The 26,072-nt window shown below is 42.0% G+C and overlaps 1 protein-coding gene across 1 annotated transcript in view; it reads right to left on the minus strand.

Moving 5' to 3' along the window:
- Positions 1–26,072, minus strand: part of LOC126470002 (coiled-coil domain-containing protein 28B) — a 162,467-nt gene that overhangs the window by 91,014 nt on the left and 45,381 nt on the right. The window contains exon 2 of the mRNA XM_050097471.1: positions 4,218–4,434. The gene's annotated coding sequence lies outside the window, so the exon portion shown is untranslated. The remainder of the gene's footprint in view (positions 1–4,217; positions 4,435–26,072) is intronic.

The raw sequence follows: 26,072 nt of genomic DNA on the forward strand, positions 1-26,072 counted from the left end.
TTCCCACTGGGCTGCAACCGATTAAAGACTGGAACTCACTTGGTGATACAGACTGTGACAGACTGGACCTCCGGTCTGCAGTGGCGATCTAAGTACTGGTGACCAACAGGGCGTTGGCAGCACGTTTCCTGCAAGACTGTTATTGGCCACTATTGATCCTCTCACAACCTCTTTGTGCCTGGTGTGCTGGCGCCAGCTTACACCAGCACATTCCTCCTCCCTGAAATGCCGTACTGTTGTCATGTAGTGAGGCACCGAACAATAATGGGGAGGGAGGCAGAATTTTGGACGTAGAGATGGGCCAGGAGCCGTGACTGTGGAGCATGCCATACTCCTGACTGTACCCTGTCATCTGGCTTGTGAGGCAACAGGAACATCCTCTGGAAAACTGCTGCCAGGACACATGTCCAGAACTGAAGGCGTGTGCAGGGGCAATGACGGCAACGGTGACAGCAATGGCGTGTCCAGGTCCGTCAGGTCGGTTAGTGGGCATGACAGGGGCCAGGATGCATCATCCAGTGGTCAGCTGCCAAGGCTGTGCAGTTCCATGAAGCTAGGGATCTGAGGGAAGAAAAGCAGCAGAATCATACGGCAAAGCACATGTGCAAATTTGGTTCTGGTGGCAGCACTGCAAACCATCAGGATCTGCAAGTAAATACATACACGAGCTAATGCGTTCCTGGATCACGGGTCTTTTCCAGTGCCCACAGTTGCCATAAACCCTGAAAAGAACAATATGGCATGGCACAAAATGATACTTATGGACCACTGGCGGCACCGGATGCTGTGGTGGGTGGAGCAATTGTAGCAACGTCCGATAGCGGTAGCCATACAGAAGTTCCACCGGTGATGGTCTGTCTCGTGGGTGGGAGCAATAGGAGGAGAGAAAGAGTTGCAGCGCCTGTTCCAGCATGTGGGTGGTGCGAAGTTTGGCCATCTGTTGCTTGAAAGTGCATATGAAGCATTCTGCTTCTCTGTTGGACTCCAGGTGAAACAGAGACCCTGTTTGATGATGAATGCCATTTCATTCACAAAGCTGTTCAAAATAATGTGAAGTGAACTGTGGGACACAAGTATTTCTGGCAAACCTTCTAAGCAAAATATTGAGGACGATGCTTGAATGGTTCTATGTGACATTGCAGAGTTCATAGGCACTGCAAATGGGAACTTGCTGAAAGAGTCTACCTCTATGAGCCAACGAATGTTCCAAAATGGTCCTGCAATGTCTATTTGGACTCATTGCCATGGCAAGTGAGTCTTAGGCCAAGCTGCGAATGTGTGTCATGAAGCAGACTGATTCTCCTTGCATCGCAACACTGTGATGTCATCTGTTCAATGTGGGCGCTAGCTGTTTAGTGCGAACAATTTCCCAATGTACTTGGTGAAGCAACCACAACACATCCTTTTGCAACACTTTGGGAATAAGCACATGAGATTGTCCATTATCATTTTAAAGTAGAAACACACCCTGCTGACCTGAAAGGCTATGCCGACATACAAAATATTGGCACACAACTGAGTTCTGGGTACAGTTCCATGAATGAGACCAAGATGTGCAAATGTATTGCAACAAAATCTTGAGATCTGGGTTTGCATCTGTGGTCTGTGCAATTTTTCTGTAGTGCAAGGAGAAAGATTCCAGCAATTCTGAGTTCTGTGCATTGATTTGACAACAAGATGCAGTAGATCTATCAAAGTCAGTCTGGGCCAATCAGAGGATGAGATAGGGCATCTGCATTGCCATGCTTTGCTGTACGTCTGTACACAATTTCATACTGATACTGCGAAAGCAACAAAGTTCAGCATTGCAATTTTTGAGTAGTGCATGAAGGAACCGGCTTTGGCAGATGAATTACCAGCTTCGACGGATGAATTAAGGACTCCAAAGGCTTGTAATCTGTCACTAAATAGAACTTGTGACCATACAAATAGTGATGGAAGTTCGTCACACCATACAAAATAGTGAGAGCTTCTTTTCTGATTTGAGAGCAATTGCACTGAGTCTGAGTGAGCAATTTTGAGGCAAAAGCAATAGGTCTGTCTTGAGCACCAATTCTGTGCAAAAGAACAGTGCCAATTCCATATGACGAAGCACTGACTTGCAAAACTACCAGCTTGGCAGGGTCAAAATGCACTAAACATCTGTCACTGAGCAAGGCATTTTTGAGTTTCTTAAATGAGTCTTGACAATCTTTAGTCCACACAAAAGGCACATTTTTGCCACAGACGTGATGCAATAGAGCCGCAATTTGAGCAGCATTTGGTACGAACCAAATATAGTATGGCATTTTTCCCAGGACTGACTGCAGTTCAGACACATTGAGAGGAACAGGCAGGTCATGGATTCCAAACGAATGAGATTGGAGGGGGTGCACACACTGACTGTTTATCACATGACCTAAGTACTGTACTTCAGTTTGAAAAAAGTCACACTTTTCGAGACAAGACAAGTCCTGCTTCTGACAACACCCGAAAAAGAGGCAATGTGTTCCTGTGGTGTATGACCTGACACGACAATATCATCAAGTTAGCTTGAGCAAAATGGCACTTTTGCAGTCAGTTGTTCCAAGTAATGCTGAAAAATGGCAGGTGTAGAAGCACTGCTGAAGGGCAAACGGAAATACTTGAACAGTCCTATGTACGTATTTACAACAAACACTTTCAGTGATTGTTCATCCAACGGAACTTGCAAATAGGCATCACACAAATCTACCTCAGAAAAGTAATGTCCTGCACCAAGCCTGTCCACGAGTTCCTCAGGGCGAAGCAATGGATAAGTAACAACTACATTCTGTGGGTTGACTGTAGACCTGAAGTCAACACAAATGCGACCAGAAGGCTTAGGCAACAAAATGTGAGGACTTGTCCATTGACTAGCTTGAATGGGAGCAATTACACCATTATCTTCCTATTCCTTCAATTCACCGGTTACTTTGTCCCTTAGAGAAATTGGAACAGGGCACACCCAAAAAAACTTAGGCTGTGCATTGTCTCTCAATGTAAGATGTGCTACAAAGTTATTAGCTTTTCCCATTCCTTCTGAAAATAGTTCAGGAAGTTCTTTGAGCAAGCTAGCAACACTGTCTTTTGGATCACAAGTCGATATGGAAAGTACTCTGTCTTGGATGCTAAGGCCAAACAAATCAAAGGCATCTAAACCGAAAATGTTCTCACTGTCTCTTGACTTCAACACAGTAAAATTCACTGTCCTAGTGTGAGATTTGTAAGCAGCAGGCAAACTACACTATCCTAGCAATGGAATTCCCTTTCACTTGTAAGTAGTGAGGTGCTTGCTAAATTTAGGAAGGCACGGTGAGCCTAATTATTCATATGTGGCATGATTTAGCAAAGTTACTGAGGCACCTGTGTCTAACTGAAAGTTCACACGATGGCCAGCCAGTAATGTGTAAAGAGACAAATAGTTCGTTAGAAAATCGTTGCACAACACTAGGGCAAAAATGAGACACAACCTTAATCTTGTCAGAACATGTTGTATGTTTGGAAAACACAACGTTCACTGTACGTACATGGTTTCTGAGGGTGGGAAAAATTGGCATTCTCATGCTACTGCAAACAAACTGCTTGGCCATGGACTTTTCTTCCGCAGATGTAACGCATTGCATTACGTGATGGGCAGTCTTGTCTTTTACGGTGAGCAAAACATCTAGGGCAAGCCTTCACTAAGTCCACAGGCTTGTTTACAAGTCTATGTGGCTGTCCGCATGGCTGTGTACGCACTCGTTGTTGTGGCTGCTTCAGGCGGTCGCGTGCAATGGGCGACTCGACCTGATAAATCGAGACCTGGTCAAACTGTGGCACCCAAATCGTATAGCTGTAAGATTTTCAACACTTGAGGAAGTGATGGATAAGAGTACTATAGGATCTGTTCCTGTATTCTACTATCTAGTACATTGAAGGTTATAGCATCTCTAACCATTAAGTCACTGTAAAAGTTGCTGCAACTAAACTTAAATTTACACTTCCCAGTCATGCCCGTGAATTCTGTGTACCATGACAGTATGTCTGTTCCAGCTTTTTCTGAAAATGAAAGAACTGATATCTGGCTGCAGCTTGCAGCTGGTCATAGTACTGAGTTAATGCAGCAATTACTTCATCATAGCTGTGTTTGTCAGGAGACGCATTTTGGAATAGTTTTTGTGTTAACTTTAACACTCGGGACCTCACAATCAAAAGAATATGTTGTAGTTTGACAGTACCTTGAACTTGTTGAACTGCACAATGAGCTTGGAACTGTGTCAAGTATTCAAGCCATTCCTCTTCTGTGTTGTTAAATTGCCAAAACAGTGGTATGCTGGTCGGCAGCACTTGTTGGGTTTGTTGATCAGTTGGCTGTTGTTGTGCAGCTGATGCTGCTTGTGCAGCCAGAAGTTGTTGTACCATCATCAGCAAGGCAGCAGTTTGTTGGTTCTGAAACTGAAAATCTTGTGTTAGATCCATGAAATTGGCTATCTACGGCTGAGGCACAGGTGTAGGGGGAGGAGGGGGTGGGGTAGCCATGGTTTACACAAATACATTACAGCAAAAAAAGCCTCTGAAAAGAGAAAGTTGATTAATTCTGTGTCTCCTTTCCTGGAATACATGCCAGAACACAACAACAAGAAATTAGCAAACACTTGAATACAATCACCCCTGCAATTTGAAACACAAGAGAAGCAAGCAAATTTTTTCCACTGAATTATTCTCATTGCCATATTTTATGTCATCTTGTTGTCTCTGTAGGCTTGTACCATGGAACTAGGAGAGGATGTTGTTTGGTGGCTGGTATACTCTTTCTATAACACAAATTGCATGCATATATTAACTGGGTATTTTATTCGTGAGAAAAGAAAGTTACTTATCTCAAGGTAGTTGTTGTGCTTCAAGCTCTCTGTAATAATCCACATTAGCCTCACCGCTAGTGAAGTACGAAGTCTGCTATGTACACTACTATGGTTGCCACGTGCTGCCTGTCTCTGAAATAGTGGTGGAGCTAACTGCTACTGCAACTGCCACTGGGCTGTGACTGATGACAGATTGGAACTCACTCACTGCGATAGACTGTGACAGACTGGCCCTCTGGTCCATGGCAGTGATCTAAATAATGGCAGCCGAGAGGGCATTGGCGGCATGTTTCCTGCGAGACTGTCGGTGGCCTCTATCAATCTTCTCACAACCTCTTTGCTGCCTGGTGTGCTGGTGCCAGCTTACGCCAGCACAGGTTCCACATTTCTAGATTTCCAGAAGGTTTTTGACACTGGATCTCACAAGTGACTTGTAATCAAATTGTGTGCTTATGGAATATCGTCTCAGTTATGCAACTGTTTTCATGATTTCCTGTCAGGGAGGTCACAGTTTGTAGTAATTGATGGAAACTCATCGAGTAAAACAGAAGTGATTTCTGGCATTCCCCAAGGTAGTGTTATAGGCTCTCTGTTGTTCCTTATCTATATAAACGATATAGCAGACAATCTGTGCAGCTGTCTTAGATTGTTAACAGATGATGCTGTCGTTTATTGCTTAGTAAAGTCATCAGAAGATCAAAACAAATTGCAAAACTATTTAAAAAATATATCGCTATGGGGCGAAAAATGGCAATTGAACCTAAATAATGAAAAGGGTGAAGTCATCCACATGAGTGCCAAAAGGAATCCATTAAACTTCAGTTACATGAAAAATCAAACAAATCTAAAGGCCATAAATTCAACTAAAAACCTAGGAATTGCAATCGTGAACAATTTAAATTGAAAAGAGTACATAGAAAATGTTGAGATGATGGAGAACCAAACGCTGTGATTTATCTGCAGAACACTTACAAGATATAACAGATCTATTAAAGACTCCCTAGATTGCCTACACTACACTTGTCCATCCTCTTTTTGAGTACTGCTTCACTGGGTGGGATCCTTACAAAATAGGATTAACTAAGTACATCGAGAAAGTTCAAAGAAGAGCAGCATGTTTTGTATTATCGAGAAATAGGGGAGAGAGTGTCATGGATGTGATACAGGATTTAGGCATTTGTCATTGCGGAATAGGAAGAAATGATCATTGTAATATATAAGGGAAATAAGAGCTCATACGGAAAGATATAGGTGTTTAAACTTCAGTTACATGAAAAATCAAACAAATCTAAAGGCCGTAAATTCAACTAAAATCTAGGAATTACAATTGTGAACAATTTAAATTGAAAAGAGCACATAGAAAATGTTGAGATGGTGGAGAACCAAATGCTGTGATTTATCTGCAGAACACTTGCAAGATGCAACAGATCTATTAAAGACTCCCTAGATTGCCTACACTACACTTGTCCATCCTCTTTTTGAGTACTGCTTCACTGTGTGGGATCCTTACAAAATAGGATTAACTAAGTACATCGAGAAAGTTCAAAGAAGAGCAGCATGTTTTGTATTATCGAGAAATAGGGGAGAGAGTGTCATGGATGTGATACAGGATTTAGGCATTTGTCATTGTGGCACAGGGAGAAATGATCATTATAATATGTAAGGGAAATAAGAGCTCATACAGAAAGACATAGGTGTTTATTTTTTCTGCACGCTGTTTGGAAGTGGTTTAACAGAGAATTATTGTGAACTGTTCAGATGCTGCTGCTTCTCCTCCTCCTCCTCCTCAGTATATGGTGCACCAGGTCAATTTTCAATCGAGAGGACATGTGGTACATATTATCACTGCTGAAAATCAGACTGTTGCATCATGACAATAAGAGGATCATTTACAAGGATGGAATCAGAGCTCAGCCATGCTCACACTATGATAAATGGGTCATACTACTCCATACACTTGCACACGCACACATTATTTACAAATAAATAGACTTACTTTCTCTGTCACCCAGTGAATAGTCAGAGTATGACAAGTTCTGATTCCATCTTTGCAAATGACCTGCTAATCATCATGATGCAGCAACAGTCCAATTTTCAGCTGTGGCACTGTGTGTACCACATGTCCTCTTGACTGAAAATTGACTTGGTGCATCATACATACTGGATGTTCCTCCTGGAGGTCATCAGACACATTTTCTTTGGTGTTTTGTCAGACACCTGCAATTTCGTTATTGCAATGTATAGCTGGAATCACTCTAAACAAATACTACCCACTACACCTTTCATGGTGTCAACAAAAGCATGGGATTGTTTTCCATTATGAACAAAATTATTTTTAAAGTGGAGTTTTATATGCCCATCCGACAGAGTGGTCCCCAACTGTCTAGTGCTATATTCGTTTTATTGGTATGTGTGTGTATTAAAACGAGGACCTAGAAATGACAGAGAGGCTTCGTCCCGCCGTAGCCCTCAGTGGTTCACAACAGGCCACATCAGTCCACCCACCCCACTATCGCCCCACACAGAACCCAGGGTTATTGTGTGGTTCGCCCCCCAGTCGACCCTCTCTGGAAACGTCTCATACCAGACAAGTGTAACCCCAAATGTTTGCGTGGTAGAGTCATTATGGTGTACACGTATGTGGAGACAGTGTTTGTGCAGATATTGCTTACATAATTTGCTGACATAATGTAACTGAGGTGAAATACGGGGAACCAACCCAAATTCACCAAGGGAGATGGAAAACCACCTTAAAAACCATCCACAGGTTGGCCGGCACAACGGACCTTGACACTAATCCGCCGGACGGGTTCATGCTGGGGACCGGCATGCCTTCCCACTCAGGAAGCAGTGCATTAGACTGCACGGCTAGCCGGGTGGGCTTACTGGTATGTACTAACAGGGATTAAAACATAAAGAATAACCAGTACTCCAGCAGTGTCTAAGCAATACTGTGGCATGTGTTGAGTGCTTCCATTGAGCAACAGCACTTTCCGTTGACACTGGGCTTTACATGAAATACATGATGAGCAGAATTTATTTGGGGTGACTCCAGCAGCCAATTGCTAAAACGAAATTGTAACACCAGAAAAAGTGCACCTGACAACCCTTAGGAGGGATGCCCTGTATATATACACTGCTCTGCAAAACTTAAGTATGAGGTAGATAAAGTACCATGACTAGGCAAAAATGAATAAAAATGTCACAGCACATTTCCATAAGTATTCCAGTTGTGCAGAGAAACCTAGACAGCACATGGCATGAGGTCAGCTGACTATAGCGTCACATGGGGCTGGTCCCGCAACCCAAGTTGATGCAATGGGAAGAAACAATGTAGGTCAATCATCAAGCAGTTGTGGTGCACTGTGGTGGATCATTAAAGAACCTAAGAAGACATTCTGTTATACAGAGTATAACAAAACAATACCAAAAAACTCTGAGGGATTGCAGTGAGTATCATGGGAACCTATATGGAAAAATGTCATCCAACAGTACTACATATTGTTGAAATATAGAGGTCAATGCCAAGTGCTACAGCAATCCTTTGGCAGTAAAGCCAAGTTTGTATACTGATGGGCCATAAGTGGAAATTCTCACAATAGTGCAAATGTGCACTATGAGTCCAGTCACAACATTGCACAGACTACTAAACACTTATGTTTGCTGCCGATGGTGTGGGCTACAGACAGACATTGATCTCTACAGCCTTGATCGTCTGCAGCGTCATTTACAGGCATGATTTCATGTCTTTAATACGTTTCTCAAGGCTCCATTGTGGCCCCTTGAAATTTGTCAGCAATCTTTTTGTTACACCTCGTGTATTATTGCATAGTAATCTGAACCAGAAAGCCCAAATCTGCAACAAAAACATCTGTAAAATAGAAATTACTGGGTAGAACTTATACACTTTCTTATTTGTGTGGTTTATGACCTGGTCGAAGCCTTTCTAGTTAACATCTCCTGAGCAGTTTATATGAAATGTGTAACTGTAACTCTCCTATGTAGGTGACTGTCACGAATCAGTGAGTATTGTGTAGTGTTTATATTGATGGTAATGAGAGAGGGGAGAGTTGAAAACCACTTTAGGCACATAGGCTACTCCTCTTGAATAGCACTAATAGGATTGCTGAGCTTAACATCTCTATCTGACAGACAGACCATTACCAGAAGGGCCACATGCCCTCACACCATGAGACAATGTACAGAAGTTTCTTACCTAATCCAGAATATTGGCAAAAAACGTGTTGATCAGGAATTCTGCGCCATCACCTCTCCTGCACTTGCAGGTCAAATACTGGCAATGAAACATTTTATATAGCCACAATTTCATGCAGCTACTCCAAGCTGAGCACCAGCAGACAAGTGTGTGTTGGCTGATTTAGCTATGGGGACGAGAAAGGTTAACTGAGCATGTAACTACACATTTTTGTCTAGTGCTGCTGAAGTTTACCTCTTTAAGGGATGCTATATTCATAATGTTAAGTTCACTGACGAAAGTTGTGAAGAGTACGCAGACAATTCAACATCATTAGATCTAAAACTAGGCAACTTTGTGGCTATATACTGAAATCATAACACTATCAAGGCCTTTAGCTTTTCAAATGTAATGTTGCTAGCTCAGAGGTAAAACAACAGTGAATTTCTGATGCACCAATTATGTTCTCCAAGTATGAGAGGAGATCGAACTTCATTTCCACTATCTGACAGTCTTTGATGATTTTAGCTGGGTCTGCAATATTATTTCATTTTCATACTCCAACCTCACAAACAAGAGTGGCAATTAAATTAGAGTCCTCCACATTAACATATAACAGGCTGATGATTTGGTTTGTACCGGTGCAAATACTTCTTCAAAAATCAAAATATAATGGGTGATCAGAAAGTTTCCGTTCGAAGGCAGTACAGTCCATAATTGGTATGCCAATCAGGCAAAATTGTTGTGAGCACTGCGGCAATCATCTCACTGATCTACCATTCTGAAGATACCCATTCTATAAAACACCATGTCCTGCTGTTTGAAGAAGTCAATAACTACCTGCTGCACAGCCTCGTCCAATGGGAATAGTCATATGAGGCTGGCCTCCCAGATTGACTAGCGTCTCATGACGAAATGATCAGCATGGAACTTAGCACACCATTCCACAACAGTGGTTTTTAACAGACATGCTGCCTAATACACATTCTTCATTCTCTAGTAAATCTCTACTGGTGTACGCCCTTCGGCAGCCAGAAAAGAATAACATCTGGTTCATACTGTTTGGACGTATTTGGTAATAGTGTCACCATAGCTCACATTGTAATGACTGAATCATGAAAGGTTGCCAGAAAAAAAAGGAAAAAATCATTCACGTATGGATATTGTAACTGAAATGGAGGAGCACAGTGCAAGCTGCTTTCGTCAGTCCATTAAGAGATCATACACATTGAGAAACTGCTGATTTCAAGTGCACTGATTGTGAAATGGAGATAAAAAGTAGCACAGTCATGTATCATCTATAAGCAACCACCCTCAGCTGTATATACAGCCCCTCAAACACCAAGCAAGACAGAGTTCAGCAACATTCAAGAGATCCAGCAACAGCTGCCTCAGATGGACGATCTTACAGCAAATGATGTGTAAGTGAGCAGTCAGACTCAATTAACTTTGTGCACTAAGAAAGACGACTGATCTGGCCTTGCAACACTAACCAAAACGGCCTTGCTGTGCTGGTACTGCGAACGGCTGAAAGCAAGGGGAAACTACAGCCGTAATTTTTCCCGAGGGCATGCAGCTTTACTGTATGGTTAAATGATGATGGCGTCCTCTTGGGTAAAATATTCCGGAGGTAAAATAGTCCCCCATTTGGCTCTCCGGGCAGGGACTACTCAAGAGGACGCCGTTATCAGGAGAAAGAAAACTGGCGTTCTACGGACCGGAGCGTGGAATGTCAGATCCCTTAATCAGGCAGCTGGTTAGAAAATTTAAAAAGGGAAATGGATAGGTTGAAGTTAGATATAGTGGGAACTAGTGAAGTTCGGTGGCAGGAGGAATAAGACTTTTGGTCAGGTGGATACAGGGTTGTTGTTGTTGTTGTTGTGGTCTTCAGTCCTGACACTGGTTTGATGCAGCTCTCCATGCTACTCTATCCTGTGCAAGCTCCTTCATCTCCCAGTACCTACTGCAACCTACATCCTTCTGAATCTGCTTAGTGAATTCATCTCTTGGTCTCCCTCTACGATTTTTACCCTCCATGCTGCCCTCCAATGCTAAATTTGTGATCCCTTGACGCCTCAGGACATGTCCTACCAACCGATCCCTTCTTCTAGTGAAGTTGTGCCACAAACTTCTCTTCTCCCCAATCCTATTCAATACCTCCTCATTAGTTACGTGATCTACCCACCTAATCTTCAACATTCTTCTGTAGCACCACATTTCGAAAGCTTCTATTCTCTTCTTGTCCAAACTATTTATTGTCCATGTTTCACTTCCATACATGGCTACACTCCATACAAATACTTTCAGAAATGACTTCCTGACACTTAAATCTATACTCGATGTTAACAAATTTCTCTTCTTCAGAAACGCTTTCCTTGCCATTGCCAGTCTACATTTTATATCCTTTCTACTTCGACCATCATCAGTTATTTTGCTCCCCAAATAGCAAAACTCCTTTACTACTTTAAGTGTCTCATTTCCTAATCTAATTCCCTCAGCATCACCTGACTTAATTCGACTACATTCCGTTATCCTCGTTTTGCTTTTGTTGATGTTCATCTTATATCCTCCTTTCAAGACACTGTCCATTCCGTTCAACTGCTCTTCCAAGTCCTTTGCTGTCTCTGACAGAATTGCAATGTCATCGGCGAACCTCATAGTTATTATTTCTTCTCCATGGATTTTAATACCTACTCCGAATTTTTCTTTTGTTTCCTTTACTGCTTGCTCAATATACAGATTGAATAACATCGGGGACAGGCTACAACCCTGTCTCACTCCCTTCCCAACCACTGCTTCCCTTTCATGCCCCTCGACTCATAACTACCATCTGGTTTCTGTACCAATTGTAAATAGCCTTTCACTCCCTGTATTTTACCCCTGCCACCTTTCGAATTTGAAAGAGAGTATTCCAGTCAACATCGTCAAAAGCTTTCTCTAAGTCTACAAATGCTAGAAATGTAGGTTTGCCTTTCCTTAATCTATTTTCTAAGATAAGTCTTAGGGTCAGTATTGCCTCACGTGTTCCAACATTTCTGCGAAATCCAAACTGATCTTCGCCGAGGTCAGGTTCTACCAGTTTTTCCTTTTGTCTGTAAAGAATTCGCGTTAGTATTTTGCAGCTGTGACTTATTAAACTGACAGTTCGGTAATGTTCACATCTGTCAACAACTGCTTTCTTTGGGATTGGAATTATTATATTTTTCTTGAAGTCTGAGGGTATTTCGCCTGTCTCATACAACTTGCTCACCAGATAGCAGAGTTTTGTCATGACTGGCTCTCCCAAGGTCGTCAGTAGTTCCAATGGAATGTTGTCTATTCCCGGGGCCTTGTTTCGACTCAGGTCTTTCAGTGCTCTGTCAAACTCTTCACGCAGTATCGTATCTCCCATGTTAGTGTTACATGGCCAGATCAGTCAATCATCCAGACTGTTGCCCCTGAAACTACTGAAAAGGCTGCTGCCCCTCTTCAGGAACCACACGTTTGTCTGGCCTCTCAACAGATACCCCTCCATTGTGGTTGCACCTACGGTACGGCTATCTATATCGTTGAGGCACCCAAGCCTCCCCACCAACAGCAAGGTCCATGGTTCATGAGGGGAGGGATACAGGGTTATAAATACAAAATCAAATAGCGGTAATGCAGGAGTAGGTTTAATAATGAATAAAAAAATAGGAGTGCGGGTAAGCTACTACCAACAGCGTAGTGAACACATTATTGTGGCCAAGATAGACACGAAGTCCATGCCTACTACAGTAGTACAAGTTTTTATACCAACTAGCTCTGCAGATGATGAAGAAATTGATGAAATGTATGATGAGATAAAAGAAATTATTCAGGTAGTGAAGGGAGATGAAAATTTAATAGTCATGGGTGACGAATTCGAGAGTAGGAAAAGGTAGAGAAGGAAACGTAGTGGGTGAATATGGATTGGGGGAGAGAAATGAAAGAGGAAGCCGTCTGGTAGAATTTTGCACAGAGCATAACTTAATTATAGCTAACACTTGGTTCAAGAATCATAAAAGAAGGTTGTATACATGGAAGAATCCTGGAGATACTAGAAGGTATCAGATAGATTATATAATGGTAAGACAGAGATTTAGGAACCAGGTTTTAAATTGTAAGACATTTCCAGGGGCAGATGTGGACTCTGACCACAATCTACTGGTTATGAACTGTAGATTAAAACTGAAGAAACTGCAAAAAGGTGGGAATTTAAGGAGATGGGACCTGGATAAACTGACTAAACCAGAGGTTGTACAGAGTTTCAGGGACAGCATAAGGGAACAATTGACAGGAATGGGGGAAAGAAATACAGTAGAAGAAGAATGGGTAGCTCTGAGGGATGAAGTAGTGAAGGCAGCAGAGGATCAAGTAGGTAAAAAGACGAGAGCTAGTAGAAATCCTTGGGTAACAGAAGAAATATTGAATTTAATTGATGAAAGAAGAAAATATAAAAACACAGTAAATGAAGCAGGCAAAAGGGAATACAAACGTCTCAAAAATGAGATCGACAGGAAGTGCAAAATGGCTAAGCAGGGATGGCTAGAGGACAAATGTAAGGATGTAGAGGCTTATCTCACTAGGGGTAAGATAGATAATGCCTACAGGAAAATTAAAGAGACCTTTGGAGAAAAGAAAGCCACTTGTATGAATATCAAGAGCTCAGATGGAAACCCAGTTATAAGCAAAGAAGGGAAAGCAGAGAGGTGGAAGGAGTATATAGAGGGTCTATACAAGGGCGATGTACTTGAGGACAATATTATGGAAATGGAAGAGGATGTAGATGAAGATGAAATGGGAAATATGATACTGCATGAAGAGTTTGACAGAGCACTGAAAAACCTGAGTCGAAACAAGGCCCCGGGAATAGACAACATTCCATTGGAACTACTGACAGCCTTGGGAGAGCCAGTCCTGACAAAACTCTACTATCTGGTGAGCAAGTTGTACGAGACAGGCGAAATATCCTCAGACTTCAAGAAAAATATAATAATTCCAATCCCACGTGAGGCAATACTGACCCTAAGACTTATCTTAGAAAATAGATTAAGGAAAGGCAAACCTACATTTCTAGCATTTGTAGACTTAGAGAAAGCTTTTGACAATGTTGACTGGAATACTCTCTTTCAAATTCGAAAGGTGGCAGGGGTAAAATACAGGGAGTGAAAGGCTATTTACAATTGGTACAGAAACCAGATGGTAGTTATGAGTCGAGGGGCATGAAAGGGAAGCAGTGGTTGGGAAGGGAGTGAGACAGGGTTGTAGCCTGTCCCCGATGTTATTCAATCTGTATATTGAGCAAGCAGTAAAGGAAACAAAAGAAAAATTCGGAGTAGGTATTAAAATCCATGGAGAAGAAATAATAACTATGAGGTTCGCCGATGACATTGTAATTCTGTCAGAGACAGCAAAGGACTTGGAAGAGCAGTTGAACGGAATGGACAGTGTCTTGAAAGGAGGATATAAGATGAACATCAACAAAAGCAAAACGAGGATAACGGAATGTAGTCAAATTAAGTCAGGTGATGCTGAGGGGATTGGATTAGGAAATGAGACCCTTAAAGTAGTAATGGAGTTTTGCTATTTGGGGAGCAAAATAACTGATGATGGTCGAAGTAGAGAGGATTTAAAATGTGGACTGGCAATGGCCATGAAAGCGTTTCTGAAGAAGAGAAATTTGTTAACATCGAGTATAGATTTAAGTGTCAGGAAGTCATTTCTGGAAGTATTTGTATGGAGTGTAGCCATGTATGGAAGTGAAAGATGGACGATAAATAGTTTGAACAAGAAGAGAATAGAAGCTTTCGAAATGTGGTGCTACAGAAGAATGCTGAAAATTAGATGGGTAGATCACATAACTAATGAGGAGATATTGAATAGAATTGGGGAGAAGGGGAGATTGTGGCACAACTTGACAAGAAGAAGGGACCGGTTGGTAGGACATGTTCTGAGGCATCAAGGTATCACAAAGTTAGCATGGGAGGGCAGCGTGGAGGGTAAAAATCGTAGAGGGAGACCAAGAGATGAATACCCTAAGCAGATTCAGAAGGATGTAGGTTGCAATAAGTACTGGGAGATGAAGAAGCTTGCACAGGATAGAGTAGCATGGAGAGCTGCATCAAACCAGTCTCAGGACTGAAGACAACAACAACAACAACAACCACGTGAATGTTAATAAAGTTACAGGCTGGGGTGGCTTTTTGTTCTGGTGACTGACTGGAGAATCTAGTAAGCCGCATCTACATTTTTATAAACCAGTGTCTGTGTTCATCTGCACATTCCTTGCAAATACGTGAAGAAGCAATACAAAGCAGAACAGTAAGCCAATCCAGAGTCCTGTTTCCCCTATCATCATCACATGTAGCTCCTTAGACAAACATCTTAGTCATTCTATACTGTCTCTCATCATCATATGTAGCTCCTTAGACAAACATCTTAGTCATTCTATACTGTCTCCAATCACAGAGAATGAAAAATCTCTGGTGACTCCATTGCTGTTTCATTCCTTACACAGCCGCTGGCATACCAAGAAACAGATGACCAAAAATCCCACTTTATCTCTGATCTGAATATGAGCTTCTAAAGTAAGTATGTCATGACCCACATTGGGTTATGATATTTCCATGTTTAACACACACATATCAGAAAGACGAAAACAGCACACTGGTCCTTACCTACATCACAGTGCTTATGTACTTACATCAGAGACATCAGAGTCCGACTACATTGCATATATACTGCAGTAATGCCCACAAATGGAAACTTTTTTATCACTCCTTATATGTGTAGTCTAATTACACATCATTATTCATCAGCTTGTTTCATTAACTAGTCCGTTTCATGCTGCCAGTTTTACAGTAACTGAATGGCGAAAAAGCCTGCCATTGTACCAACTCAGTGTATTAATTGTTTATTTATTGATTCATCAAGGAGTGATTTCACAATGATATAGGATATGTCATTGTATTACAATGAAAATAAGTAGTTCAAATAAATGTCCCCCCCCCCCCCCCCCCCACACACACACACACGACTCTGTAGAAAGAGGCTGTGATTATTCTTTGGCAGTATTGAATTTGATTGCATGAATACCTATCTATTTGTCACATAAATCTATTTTGTGTGTTTCCATACACTGATGCAGATCATAAAAAACTATGTTTCATACATATAACAACAAAAACAATCAATTATTGATAAAATTACTTAATTGGATAGATAAAAATATCTACTCACCAAGTGCCAACAGAACATACACATAAAACACTGTTGTGATTGCCAAGCTTTCAGAGCCACTGGCTCCTTCTTCAGGCAGACGGATTGAAGAGGAAGGAAGAATGGTGAAGGAAAAGGACTGGAGAGGTCTAGGAAAAGGGGTAGATTTTGGGAAAGTCACCCAGAACCGCGGGTCAGTGGAGAACTACCATATGGGATGAGAAGGAAAAACTGATTGTTGGGGACTGCATCAGATGAGATATGAAAACCTGCGAGCTTAAAGGCAGAAGACAGGGTAATATGCAAGACAGAGATTACTGCTAAGACATCATGCATGAGTTAATAAGAGTGAGAAGCTAAGTGCATTGTACGTAACAGAGGGGGGAGGGGGCAGTGAAAAATAGACAAGAAAGGCAATGAAAGATGTAGAAAAAAACTAAAACAGAGTGAAGCAAAGAGTAGTTACAGTGAAGAAATGCTGAGCTGGAGTAAATTAACGTAAATTAAGGCCAAGTGGGTGGTGAGAACCAAGGACATATTGTATTGCTAGTTCCCTCTTGCGGAGTTCTGAGAAACTGTTGTCCGGGGGAAAAATCCAGACAGTGCACATGGGGAAACAGTCATGAATGTTGTTGTGGCGTAACAAGCTTGCTACGCCACACTGGGAAGGGAGCCGAAAGAAAGGCACGCATACACACACGCCGACTGGCGTCAAGTCTGGAACAGGATAACTATTGAATGGTAGCAAGAAAAGTACGTAGCTGCTTTATACTTAACTTTTAATCTTTGTTGGTTACACGTTCTTCTTGAGACATTTATACGATAACTCTCAAACTAGGTAAGGCTAATGGCGCCTTGCTAGGTCACAGCCATGGACTTAGCAGAAGGCTATTCTAACTGTCTCTCGGCAAATGAGAGGGAGGCTTCGTCCGTATTGTCGCTAGCAATGTCGTCCGTACAACTGGGCGAGTGCTATCTCGTATCTCGAGACCTGCCTTGTGGTGGCGCTAAGTCTGCGATCACACAGTGGCGACACGCGGGTCCGACATGTACTAAATGGACCGCGGCCGATTTAAGCTACCACCTAGCAAGTGTGGTGTCTGGCGGTGCCACCACAAATGTCATGTTGTAAAGCATGCTCCGCAACAGGATATTGCGAGTTGCCAGTATATACCCTCTGCCTATGCTCATTCATCCTGACTGATAATTTGGTGGTAGTAGACGGGAAAAACAATGAAAGATGTAGAAAAAAACTAAAACGGAGTGAAGCAAAGAGTAGTTACAGTGAAGAAATGCTGACATGGAGTAAATTAACGTAAATTAAGGCCAAGTGGGTGGTGAGAACCAAGGACATGTTGTATTGCTAGTTCCCTCCTGCGGAGTTCTGAGAAACTGTTGTCCGGGGGAAAAATCCAGATAGTGCACATGGGGAAACAGTCATGAATGTCATGTTGTAAAGCATGCTCCGCAACAGGATATTGCGAGTTGCCAGTATATACCCTCTGCCTATGCTCATTCAGCCTGACTGATAATTTGGTGGTAGTAGACGGGAAAAACAATGAAAGATGTAGAAAAAAACTAAAACGGAGTGAAGCAAAGAGTAGTTACAGTGAAGAAATGCTGAGATGGAGGAAATTAATGTAAATTAAGGCCAGTTAGGTGGTGAGAATCAAAGACATGTTGTAGTGCTAGTTCCCACCTGCGGAGTTGTGAGAAACTGTTGCCTGGGCGAAGAATCCAGATTGCGCATGTGGTGAGACAGGTCATGAATGTCATGTTGTAGAGCTTGCTCTGCCACAAGATATTATGAGTTGCCAGTATATACCCTCTGCCTATGCCCATTCATCCTGATTGATATTGTGGTGGTAGTCATGCCGATGCAGAAGGCTGAACAGTGTTTACATAATAGCTTATATATGACATGTGTCATTCCGCTGGTGACTCTGCTTTTATATGTTTTACTAGTTACAGGGATATTATAGGTGGTGGTAGGAAGGTGCATAGGGCAAGTCTTGCAGTGTGGATGGTAAAATGGTAGGAACCATAGGGTAAGGAGATGGGTGCAGAAGGAGCATAGGGTCTGACAAGAATAGTGTGGAGATTGGGTGGGAGACAGAAAGGTATTCTATGTGTGGTGGGCAAAATTTCAGACAGGATGGATCTCATTTCAGGGCATGATTTTAGGAAGTCAAGGCCGTGTCAAAGTAGCTGATTAACACATTCCATACCAGGATAATACTGAGTCACCAATGGTGTGCTCTGAAGCTGTTTTGTGGAGAGGTCAGCAGTACCTGGATTGAATGTGAAGGCCCAGGAAATCTGCTTTCTAACTAGGCTGTTGGGGTAATTATGTGCAGTGAAAGCTGAGGTGAGAATGGTGTTGTATTGCTGTAAAGAGTCTGCATCCAAACAAAAATGTTTTTCCTCAGATGCCAAGGCTGTATGGGAGGGAATGTTTGGCATAAGATGGCATCAGTCTACCCAAACCAAACCAGGGTCTGAAAACTTATGGATCCCAGGAAAGCACCTTCCAAGTGACCCATGAAAAGGTTGCCAGGAAGGAGCCATCCTAGTTCCCGTGGCCATACCCCTGATCTGTTTGTATGTCTGCCCCTCAAAGGTGAAGTAGTTGTTGTAAGCATGAAGTTGATGAAGGTGAGTAGGAAGGATGCCATAGGTTTGGAATCAGGCGGTTGCTGACTGAGGAAATGTTCCGCAGCAGACAGACCATGTATGTGGGAGATGTTGGTATAGAGGGAGGTGGCATCAGTGGTGACAAGCAAAGTGTGTGGTGGGAGTGGGATGGGCATGGATTTCAGATGATCTAGGAAATGGTTGGTATCCTTGATGTAGGAGGGGAGTTTTGTACTATGGGTTGTAGGTGTTGATCGACTAAGGCAAATATATGTTCAGTGGGTGCTTTGAAGCCAGCAACTATAGGACAACCAGGATGATTGGGTTTGTGGATCTTAGGAAGAAGGTAAAAGGTGGGGGTGCATGTTTTGGGTGGAGTGAGAAGTTCTATGGATTGAAGTGTTAGTCCTTGTGAGGGTCCTGAGGTCTTAAAGAGTTACTGCAGGTCAGTTTGAATCACAGGGATGGGATCTTGATGGCAGACGCTGTATGTAGAGGTGTCAGACAGCTGGCATAGACCTTCCCTAACGTACTCTTTTTGGTCAAATACTACAGTGGAAGATCTTTTGTCTGCTGGGAGGATAGTGATGGAGTCATCAGCTTTTATGGTACATAGAACCTAGTGTTCTGCAGAGGAAAGGTTAGGGTCATGTTGTAGGGACCTGAGGAAGGGTTTGAAGCAATGCTGGATGTGAGTAGTCCTTGGAAGGGTTGTATGGGATGATTTTGAGGTAGTGGTGGTGGATCAAGTTGGGATTGTGGTCTGAACTGTTCAAGGCAGGGTTCAATGTCAGGTTTGCTGTTGGAAAGGTTTTGGGATTGGGTTGACAAGTGATATTTCCAAAGTATATTATGTGTGAAGGAAAGGAGGTCCTTCACCAAAGCAGCATGATCAAATGCAGGTTTAGGGCTGAAAGTGAGGCCCTTAGATAATTCAGTAGGGGAGGGCGCTTTAGATGAGAGGTTAAGGACACTGTACTGTTGTAACTGGTTTTTGGGATTATAGGTTATTCTTGGTCTGGAAGGCAGTGGTGAAGTCTGGAATGTTAAGGAGTTGGGCAAGCTTGGTTTGTAGGAAAGGAGTGGTGGTTGATGGTGTAACTGTTTAGGAAGCTGCAGAGGGACAGGAAGGGAAATACCACTGTTCAGGTAGTTTAGGAGAAGGTGGGATGGCTTTTGAGGTGAAATCTGGCATGTTGTTGCAGTTTGAAGTTGGCTTGGTGGATGATACTATTCAAAGAAACATGAGGGGCAGATAACTGCAGGATTTTGTAAAAGGAGAGAAGTCTGGTAGAGTGTAAATTTGCTGATGAGGCATATAGGCCACAGATTAGCCGGGTAAGAGCAAAGGAGGTGTCAAGAAACAATGTGAGGCCTTAGTTTTGGTAGTGCAAAGGCATGTTTTCGGAAGGAACAGATGTCATGTGAGATGGGATTCATCATGGCAAGAGTGGACAGTATTATCCTGGTCTCCAATGTGTTAATCAGCTACATCGACAGGGCCATGACTTCCTAAAATCATGCCCTGAAATGAGATCCATCCTCTCTGAAATTTTGCCCGTCACACCTAGAATACTAGAATAGCTTTCTACCGCGCTCCCAATCTCCACGATATTCTTGTCGGACCCAATGCTTCCATTGCACCCATCTTCCTGCCCTATGGCTCCTACCCCCGTGGCCATCTCCGCTGCAAGACTTGCCCTGTGCACCCTTCCACCACCACCTATAATAGCCCCATAACTGGTAAAATATGTACTATCAAAGGGAGAGTCACCTGTTAAATGACACATGTCATATATCAGATATTGTGTAAACACTGTTCAGCCTTCTGCATCGGTAATTTGAGGTGATTTGCATATCCCCAATTTTATAAATGGGTACTGATGTCTGTTAAGAAGAATGCCTTGAGCCACTGACTGATTACAAAACTAGATAGAGGATAGTCCTATGAAGTAGGTAGAAGTTTCTAAGATTCAGCTGTAAGCACTGCAGTTGGTTTTTGTAATCTCTTTAGGAAATTCATTTTTAAGCTAATAGCTGTCAGAAGCAGGAAGACAGGAATCCCAACAGATGGAACACATTACTAACCCTTGCTATTATGAATTATCTTTTTGTTTAGGTTCTTGGATGGTAGGTTTATTCTGGCTGCATGGCAAATATAGTTAGTTCACAACGTCTTGGTGTAATTTTCAGGGAGGTGCAGTGAGTGGAGGAAGCAAGCTCCACCTACTGAAGCCCAACACTTTGACAGTCAAGGGGAGAGTGGTGGTGCATTGGGAAACAAGCTGCACCTTTCTCACACTCTGCTGAGACTACACGTTTCCTGCTTTGACATGGCAGAATACAACAATCACTTTGTAACGACTACAGTACACACCGTAGACATCCATAAAGGAGGTAGTGCCCCTCCCCCTTCTCCTTGAATATGGAGTACAGAGTTTTTATTAACTACAAAATTCTCAAAGACATCTAGAAGTAATTTCCTGTGATAACACTAAACATCTGTAACCAGTTGTAACATTATGTAGCTGACTGCCATGACATGTGTCTAAAATAACCATCTCATTTATATAAAAAATGGCAATTTTAGAGTATTGGCCCCCACCCCTTGGATAAATTCCTGTAGATGCCCAAGATACACACAGGTGCAGTACTATTAGCCAATGTTGGCAGTAGACAGGCACAAAACACTTGTGGCCTTCATTCAGGATGTTGTGAACAAACTGTAGTGATGCTGATCATAAACAGACCCAAATTGTTAAGCATGCAAGTAACTGTTGTTCATTATAAATATCAGTTTAGTCAATAGCTTGCAGTGGTGAAGTCCACATAAGATTACCATATTTTGCCAGAAACTCAGTATTATCTAAAAGAATTTGTACTTCACAATGACCTAACGATTTTTCTTGGGGTTTTATATTTTCAGCTAATGCCTGTCTGTGGGGTCCTTGGAATCAACTTGCAGTCTCCAGACCAGCAGGAGATCTGGACAAATGAAAGTGTGATGCGTTGATGCAGAATAACAGCAGCAATAATGGAAGGATATACTAAACAGAATCTTCATAGATTCTCTACTCCAACTCAAAACACAAACCTGCATGAGCTGCCCTTGGTAAGCTGAGTAATCCAGTGGAATATTAGCTAATCAACTACAGTGGGAAACTGGATCAGTGAGCAGACTGTGTTGGAGAGCTGAGAAATTAACCTCAGCTTTGCCTTATCAACTAGTAAGCTGTGAGGGTAATACCCCAGGTTGGACAAGAGGTCAGCACCCTTTCATCATAAAAAAAACATTAACAAGCTTTCCAAACTACAAGTAAACCTTGGAACATTGCTGGAAAAACCAGAACACAACAATGGGAAAGAAATGGTGTGCGATTCAAAACATGAAATGTGAGGAGTTTATACAAAGCAGGAGCTGGAACCAGTATGATCTTTTACGGAGCCTGTGAATTGGGACACTAGATACTGGTTTTTGTGTGGGCAAGATCTTGGCCCCTAATATTCTGGAGTCTGTGTCTGTTAACACAAGAATCTCTGTTTAATGGTGAATGTGAATCATAACAAAACAAATTTTGTGAACTGTCATGCTCACATGGAGGAATGAATAGCCAAAGTAAAAGATGAGTTCTATGAGTGGCTTGTACAAGTGGAGGATACCATTCCAAATGGACACTTGAGAATAGTCATCAGTAATATGAATGCTAATGTTGGGACAGAACAAGTATTCCAAGGCAAAACAGAAAGCCACAGCCTAGATGGGCTGAGAAAGGAAAATGATGTAAGGTACATTAACTATCAGCAGGTCTGTTTATCTCCAGCACAAACTTCCAGTGTAAGGACATACATAAGGGAACCTGGATGTAACCTGGGTGTTACCAGATAGGAGGACAATATACCAGATAGACAGCATTGCAATAGATATAAGAGCCAAAATATGGATGCCAGACATTAACCCATTAAGTATCAGTGTCCTATTTTGAGGACAGAGCACATATTTATTTATAAATACACAATAAATTATTAATTTGCATCTATTACTGTTCTACGACATTTGTTGATGCTTTTATAACAAATGTATGCTTAGAGGAAATTAAAAGCAATAAATCCTACCATTAATTGATTATTGAATACTACGGCACACTTTTCGTTATTACAGGGATTTACTTTAGTGTCAATTTAGTAATATTTAAATATGTGGCAAAGATCTTTTTGTGATTATTTACAGTCAACAATGCGTCTTTTAATCTACTTGCATTGTTAGCTCAACTGGAGTTATATTCATTGATTTCCATTGTTGTAAAATTTGGTGCACTCAAAATAGGACACTGGGACTTGGTGTTATCATTTCAGTTATTTGTATTGCTGCACATTCCAATATGAAACTCTGCTACTGCTGATGTATTTTCTTTTTAGAACATGGTAATTTTACCAGATTTTGTTGCTGACGTAAGTAATGACCCCACTTTTAGATATAAATTACAGGATATGAAGTTACTTTGAAATTTAAAGTGTATTATGTAAGTATATTTATGAATATCGTACCCATTAGTAAATAATACAGTTCCAGATGGACAGTTTATCTGAGGCAAGCCTATTAGATTTGGCTATAAGTTGTGATCTCTTTGTGGAGCAAGTGGCTACTGTTTCAAATTTGATTTATACTGTGGAAAGGATCCAGAAGATACTGCAAGGGATGACATACTATTGGGATCAAGAGTAGTCCTAAACATGTTGGACTGCATTGAAAAACCCGAGAATCATTGTGTGTACTTTGACAATTTCTTCACTAGTAGAGATCTTCTGCTTCATCTGAGAAATTTGGGTTTTCGAACAACTGGGACTGTCAGAGAGAATCGAGTTGGTGACTGTCCACTACTGAGCAGCAATGAACTGAAAGAGACAGTTCGAGGAAACTATGACTACCAGTTCGACAGGAATGCTGAAGTCTTATTTGTTCGATGGCACGACAACAGATGCATTACAACTGATACAAATTTTGACCAAGTTGAACCTTTGGGAGCAGCTACGCAGTACAGTAGACAAGCAAGTAAGAAGACACAAGTGCAACAACCTGCCGTTTTGAAGTCGTATAACGCGTACATGGAAGGTGTTGACCACCACGACTGGTTAGTTGGAAAATATGCAACAGTAATTAGAGGGAAAGAATGGTACTGGGTCCTATTACATGTTTGCTGGAAATGGCCCTCGTAAATGTCTGACTCTGCTACAGACTAGTACATGGGAAAAATGCACAGGATTTACTGGATTTCAGACGTGCTGTTACAGTTGCATACCTGAAATTGGACACTGGAAGACCAAATATTGGACATCCAATGGAACACCCTTCAAGTCAGTTGAGAGTGATACCAGACATCAGGTTTGATGGAATTGGTCATATGACTGACAAAAGAAGCACGCAAAGAAGATGTGTAAGAGCTAAATGCAACGGGAAACCTAAAACATATTGTGTTAAATGCCGTGTAACACTGTGTGTGAAGTGGATTGTACCATTTCACAATAAATAAATAGTTGAGATTAGAACACAGTTTAGTATGCCATACGATACTGTTAGGTCCCAGTGTCCTATTTTGAGGACGGCCATTATATCAGCATGTATTAATATTCTTTGGCTATTTTTGTACTTATTGTGGTTCATACACTATCTACATTATAATTAAGGAATAAAAAATTCAATTTAAAAAAAAAATTAATTTGGGACTTAATGGGTTAAGACTGTACAGAGTATGAAAGTGACCATTTTCTGATCAGAGGCCTGTTACAAATAGAGAGGGACCAATGAAAAGCTATAGAAGGCTGCCAGACTGATGTTGAAAGGCTGAAAGATGAAGCAATAAAGACCAAATACCAGCTGCAACTTAACCATCATTCCAAAACAGTGAACGAAATGACAGACGTCCAGAGCTCAGTGACTGACACAGCAAAGGACATGATCAAGGGAAATCCGTTTGGCAAGAAGATCTGGTTTGGAAAGGAATGCGCAGATGCTTTGCAATAGATGCAGTAAGCCTAGCCCAGATCAAGGCAAAATACAGGCTGAGATGATCTAGGCTGGATGCAAAGAGCTTGCAGAAAGAGCACATCAGCTGACAGAAACAATCTGGACCAAAGAAGAATTATCAACAGAATGGAAAACAGCTTTGATCTGTCCAATCCATAAGAAGGGTGACAAACTGAAATGTGACAACTATCATGCAATCACGCTGCTTAATGTATGCTACAAGATGCTGTTCAACTGCCTCATAAATAGGATTCCAGCCTTGGCAGAATCGGTAACTGATGAATTGTTTAAACGAGTTTGGAATGGCATAGGAGCTAATCAACCTGCTGAAGAGATGAGTCTAAGGTAAGGAGATGGTTTATCTGCTACTCTGTTCAGTTTTGGCCTTGCGAAGATCGTATGTGAGACTTTTCAGATAACTTTGCAGAGATCCAAGTTGGGCGGAAGAATCTGGCATGTACCGGGTGATTTTTTCCACCATGTACAAACTCTAGGGATTGATCGATGAGGGGATACAGAAAAAAAGGTCTAATGACTTATGACCAGAAATGCATGGTTTCCATGCCAGAGACCATTTATTGAATCATACATTGTTACAGAGACTGTGGACTAATACGTGCTATACCACGCAGCCATAGCTACAGTATACGTTGAAAATGGTTTCCATGTGCCTCAACACATGCATGTATGCGCCATAGCGTGTTCTGTCTCACACGTTCACATTGGGCAGGCTGCAGCTGAACAGTGTCAAAGGCAGCATGAAGATGCTGCTCCATTGTCTCCACATCTGGAATGGGTTCTGCATGCACGATACTATTGAGACGGTTCCATAACCAGATATTGCATGGGTTGAGATCCAGTGAATGAGCAGGCCATGCAACTGGACCTCCTTGTCCGATTGATCAATCAGGAAAGACACAATTGAGATGTTTCTGGACGTTAATGGTGAAGTGGGTAGGAGCACCATCATGTACCAGCCACATAACCCTTTGAATCATCAATGGCACTTCTTGCAGCAGGGGAGGCAAAGTGAACCACAAAAAACACTGATAGTTCTGGCCTGTTAGGCGATGTGGAGGGAACACTGGTCCCAAAATATGGTCACCAATTAACCCGTCCCAACATTACAGCTGCACCGATGCTGATGATTTGCTGTCAGCAT

Source organism: Schistocerca serialis, chromosome 3 (assembly GCF_023864345.2).
Source record: "Schistocerca serialis cubense isolate TAMUIC-IGC-003099 chromosome 3, iqSchSeri2.2, whole genome shotgun sequence".
Lineage (NCBI taxonomy): Eukaryota > Metazoa > Arthropoda > Insecta > Orthoptera > Acrididae > Schistocerca > Schistocerca serialis.